Raw genomic sequence first — 6,000 nt, 5'->3', positions numbered from 1 at the left:
ATAAGGAACATTACCGAAAAGCATAATTGTAATTATAATAGAAAATATAGAAAAAATATTGAAGTAAATCGGCTAATGTCAAAATATAAAGAACAAAATCATAAAATTGGCTTTTTCCTGAACTTCATTTAAAAAATCAGTATTTCCTGATATAAATCAAACCGTTCATGTCCTCCAAACCTTTAGTCTATGTTTGTCTAGTTTTTACGTCTATTTTCAAACATGGAATTATTAAGTGTCCTGTAGGGGATTTCAAAGCCCTCAAATTTTCAGAATGTAAATATATTTTACTATTTTACTGCAGGTTTTGTATCACCTACACCTGTAGCCCGTATACAGAACAAGGCATGTTATTTCAGACTCCCAGTATCACACATTATCCCAATATATTAGCTTTCAGCCTTTCAAATACAATTCTTATACTTTTCTATATTCTATAGTATTGTAGTTCCTTCCTGTCCTCAGTGCATATGGCTAAATCTCTCAGTGTTTTAAAGAAGTGTGGAAGTGCATGTTGTAAAAAAAAAAGACACTGTTCAAAATGTATATGTTAAATATAATATTTGTATGTGATATCCTACAGTAGCATACTGTGGAACCACAGTGTGCTTCCTGTACTGTAGCTGTGTTGACTCACCATGCCCAAGGCTGAACTGTTGTAGAGAAGTGTGGAAGCTCATGCTGAGAGAAAAGACACTGTGTTCTGATTTAGCTGTTTCGAGGAGTGACTTCAGTAGTATGTGAGTGACATCACGAGAAATTCGAGCCTGCAGTAGTGAAGGGCCCTCCCTTTCAGCCTTTTTCCCGCACACATGTGCTTCCCCCCTGCTCTCTCTCGCACCCTGCACTGGATCCATAGTGTCCTCTCTCTCCCTCTCTCTCCTCTGGCTCTAACTTAAGTCTTTTCTCTACTGGGAAAAAAGGCAACATCTCAAGCAAGAAAACTTCTCAGAGGACGCTTCACATCTCCTGCCTCTGAGAAAGACTCAGTAACTGCTTTAAAAGGTGAGGGAGTTCTTTGTTTTTCTTTTTTTTGTGTGTGTGTGTGTGTAAGCTCCAGACTTGGCCAGGGCGCATGCATGGGGCCATAAAACAAACTGCTGTTCTTGACAGGAAAGGCTTAGGAACTGTAATCTTAGTGTGTTTGTTTAGTTACATCCTTTAAAGAAGCCTCGTTATTACTGACATTAAGTACTTTAATACTTAATATTGTGTATGAGTGAATATATATTGGGACATATTGTGTGATATTGGGAGATTGGTAGAGTGGAATTTAAAGTCAAGGCACTTTGTTTGGCACTTTGAGGTCTGTGTGGTTGGTTTCACTGTTTTATTTTTGATGAAAAATAAAGAAAAAATCCTAATTTAACGATAAACAGTAAAAAGCAGTACTAGATTCAGTTTGGGGATCCACTGGATTTTGGCATTTTGCATTAAATATTTTTGTTTGTGACAGTTTTACGAATGTAAATTCAACTTACTTAACTTAATTTGGCAACACTGTAGAACCTAGTGCTATATATGCTTGTTAATTTGTATTGTTATGGAGTACTTTTACTCCATAACTCCATGTGTGTTTGTGTGTGTGAATATATATTGGAACATCGTGTATTAGTATATTGGTAGACTGAAGTTTAAAGAGCAGAATATTTATTTATGGGATCTTTATGTTCAGTTGTTTTACTTGTTTTCAAAGAAAAATAAAGGAATAATGAATAATTGGATTCCATATTTGTACAGCTTTACATATATAAATTCAACTAAACGTGGAAACACTGTAGTTCCACTCACTGCTACATAGCCTTATTACTGTATAATAATCTCTGACTGACTGGCGATGGCTGCCAACAAGTACCTTCTTGTTGGCTCTTATATAGAGACAAAGAATCTATTGCTCTTGACCTACATTCACCTACATACAGCTGCCACACAATAAATAACACGTATACATATTGGTTGTGAATAATCTAACATCTCTAAAATGTGTTGAAAGTTGAAAAAAGTTGTTTTTGTCACTATTTTAGACGTTTAGAGCTTTAAAAAAACTTTTAAAGGTATAGGTACAGTAAGTATCACTAAGCATTTATTTGGATTTTCCACACTTTCAACACTGTAGCGTGATAATCTAACATTTATTTAATGATTAGAAGAGATAGCCAATCTTATGTTTGCTCATTTACATTTACAAGGCCCTCTCAGACTAAATTAGCATAGAAAGGCTCCAAATCTCCAAACCAAGTTTCCAAAAGGAAAACAGAAAGAAAATTTGAACTTGTTATGTAACTTACAATATAACAGTTGTACGGATATCCGTAAAGAATAACCATATATTAACCATGTCTCTCTTTAAAAGAAATAATTTTTAAACTATTATAATATTATAATAATAAGAAATTAGTTTTTATCCATTTAAAAATTTTGTAGTTATTAATTTATACCCTGGACAACCAGAATTTACTTAATTATGTTTTTTTTTTTCATTTTTGCTTTGAATTATACCAGCAGGTTTTTGTTACAAGATGAAATCTGAACGTTTCCTGAAATTCTGATTGTGAAGGGCAAAACATTATGAACAAAAAATTGTGAAAACAAATAAAATTCCATTTTTTTCTGTACTCGAATAAAAAAGGATTAAAGGTTAGTTTTGGAAATGATAAAAACCTAACCCTTACTGATTACTGATGAGATGTTGTTGCTATATGGTTATTCAATAAAGGATTCAATAAGTAAGGTAATTTCCCTTATTCACATTCTTCATGGCATGAGTTAAATTAACCAACAGTATTTTTGTTTAATCAATAAGGTGAGCTCATATTGCTGAACACTCACCAAAACAAAGAGATTCTTTGACATAGTCAAAGACAAGTCATAAGGCTTATTATGCCTTATCCCAAACCCAACCAACATTAACTTAGACCTCAGATCACAATATGATGAAGCCATGATCTTCATTTTATTATTTTATATGTAGTTGTGCTGTACTGTCACATGCTGCTAACGTTCATTTTAGGGCCTTTGAGGGTGGTGCATTATCAACACGGCTCCATGTAGCCACAGTAAACCATACAATACTTGGAAGCAGTCCCGAGAAGTGGCGTTTGGTGATTGCATAATCTTTTAAACCCATAGACTGGTACTGTATGAATAGAGGCTTTTCAACGTACAAGGTTTTTAAGCGCAGTGGGATCAGAAAGTTGGATTCGAAATGGGATTTGTAAAGCTGTAATGCTGAAATATGTGGTGACTAGAGCAGGTCAGTACGATGATATTTTATTGTATTGTGATGAATTTTATTATTGTTTTGACAATATGCTTTTTTTCATTGGATTGCTTAAACCCAAGATTTTATATTCGGTGAATATTAACCGTAATGCATTGTATTGTGTATTTGGTAACAATTTGAATTAGCATGCCTTGTGGAGTTCCACTGGGTTCTTTTTTAAGGCCAATAAAGCTATTATAAATTGGGACAGCAATGTAGTTATTGAAAATAAGAAAAGGTGGGCTTACAGAGCACTGTCCCAACTGTACATTTAATTACAGAGACTGCAAAAAGTTATGATTAATTGCATGATGTGCATTTAAAAAAAAAATCACTGTATTTTTTTAAGAATCTGCCACTGCTGATGCATTTTCTCTGCATATCTTGAGATAAATGTTGTGTATCAAGTATCCTGTGATTTTTGCCATATCGCCCAGCACTTGTGGTAACATACCAGTCTTATCAGAGGAAATAACTATGAAGTGGAAAGTACTGTAAGTGGAATGTGGCTAATTTGTTGTATCTCAACTGGTGTTGGACTGGCCACACAATTGTGTTGGTCGTGACCCACGCAATCTGCCTGCAACAAGTGGCTTCCTCAGCCATTCGGAGAGGACGTCCGGGACAGATTGACCCTCCACTGTTCGGACCAGGGAAGTCCAGCAGCTGGAGAATGAATATGATGTGCTGACAGACGAGGCATTGTGCAATCTGGCAGTAGGGCTTTAACTCCTTGAACCCTGTGCATATGCCCAGAGTTCTTCACCCTCAAAACTACACTACAAAAGTGTCATAGGCCCTAAAATAAAACCCTGTGGCACACTGTGTATTACAAAATACTACATAGTAGTTTCTTTCTTTATTAGAATAAATAACAGTCTAATGTCTAATAAATCTAGACATCAAGGAGTTAAACATCAGCTGCTCAATCCCAACTTTTTTTGTTGGGTGGCATGACCCAGAGCATGAATGCATCAGTGCATCAAAGCGCTTTGTTTTCTTTGGTTCCTACAGGGGAAAACACTAGCCATTCATTTTGGTTTTACGGAAATGCATCCAACTACAAATTGTAGAGGACGTTTTTCATGGTTTTGCTAAAGTATGTGCTCTATTATGCAGACGTCTGGACCCTGAAATCTTCAGCCAAGCCAGAAATTTCATTGTCCCCTGGGAAATTCAAAAACTCAAGCACAGGCACGTCCAGCGTCGTTATTGCATCAAACCAAAAAATAGAGTATATGTAGGGGAAAAGCTACAAATCGCTTCAGAATGCTTTAAAACGCTTTCAATGCTTTGCCATAGAGTCTGCTTTCAACTACTAGTCAGCGTGTTAGAGTCCATAGAGTAGCAGAAGCAGGGTAATGGACGAAAGACAGAGAGGAATGTTTGAGAAATGGGTGGAGAGAAAAAGAAAGAGAGAGAGAGAAAGAGAGAGAGCGCTCACGTAGCCATTTAACTCCAGCAGCTAGCAGGGAGTGTGGAGTGTTGAGTACATTAATGATGTCAGAAACAGCTTCAGACCAGCACCGCCCCTCAAAATGTTCTTTAGAGACCACCGAAATGGCAGCAGATATGACAAGACTGGCCAAACCGGAGACGTTCTGGTTTGGCTGCTTTTGAGTGTAGTGTTGTCACTATCCGTAGCACATTTTGTAACAAAAAGTGCCAAAAATGTTTTTGTTTGTTTTTTATTTCAAGTTACGTAACAGAAGAGCCAATTTTGGTTCCTTGAAAAGCTTTTTAAGAGCTGTTTAAAGACTCTAGACCAGCGCTCTCCAGAGAGTCTAAAAAGTCTGCAAGAAAAAATGAGCAGATTAGGACATTTGAGTTGGCATTTTTGGATTTTTTGGGCAGGCAAGTGGCTATATAATCCCACCCCAAGCAAAGTAAAGAACTAATGTGTTTTCTAATACTATATATGTCTTTGTTAGTTATAAATTATAGTGTACAGTAATGAAAAAACATTTGGTAATACTTCTTAGAAAGCCTGTATTAATAAGGCATTATGAATGTATTTATAGTGCATTCTGTGGTCATAAATTTAAATATAGGTATAATAGGTACAGTTATACGGTATACAATACAAATATGTACAAGTATGTTACTTCATAAAATAAGTTTCATACTGTCATAGCACTTGTAATGCTTCATAGAAAACTAACATTCCCTCAAATATGTAATGCCACTAATAAAATGTACATCACTTAAAACAAGCCATGCAAAAGCACTTATGATGCTCTATTAGGCATTATAATATAGTCTACAAATAAAAAGGCAAATAAAAACCTACTTTAATAATTGTAGCCTGTAATAGTCTTGCATAAGGCTTTTTTAACGTGTTACATACTTTTAAAAGTATTTTACAATTATTCAATACTTGAAAAATCATAGCTGTTATGTTATAATGCATTCACAGTAAATGCTGTACTCTATGCTCTACTGTCTTGTACATGTCCCTATACATATGTCTGTGTTATTATACATAGCTTTAATCACTGTACTGTATTATGTATGCAATTTATCATGTATACATTATGAATACAGGATTTATATGAAAGGTTAAAATACATACATTTATTCTATAAACTATGGACAATTTTTTTTCCAAGTTTCAAATAAAAATAGTCATTTAGATCAGGTATTTATTTGCAGAAAGTGTGAAATGGCTGAAATAAAAAAAAAAGATGCAGAACTTTCAGTCCTCAAATAATGCGAAGAAAACAAGTTCAGAAAGTTTT

General features: G+C 35.0%; 1 protein-coding gene across 1 annotated transcript in view; it reads left to right on the top strand.

The window, feature by feature from the left end:
* The first annotated feature begins 804 nt into the window (after positions 1-804).
* slc38a5b (solute carrier family 38 member 5b) overlaps positions 805-6,000 on the top strand; it is a 36,867-nt gene continuing 31,671 nt past the window's right edge. The window contains exon 1 of the mRNA XM_007231901.4: positions 805-1,005. The gene's annotated coding sequence lies outside the window, so the exon portion shown is untranslated. The remainder of the gene's footprint in view (positions 1,006-6,000) is intronic.

This window comes from Astyanax mexicanus, chromosome 12 (assembly GCF_023375975.1).
Source record: "Astyanax mexicanus isolate ESR-SI-001 chromosome 12, AstMex3_surface, whole genome shotgun sequence".
In the NCBI taxonomy this organism is placed as follows: Eukaryota; Metazoa; Chordata; class Actinopteri; order Characiformes; family Acestrorhamphidae; genus Astyanax; species Astyanax mexicanus.
This window is presented reverse-complemented; position numbering and strand designations above follow the sequence as displayed.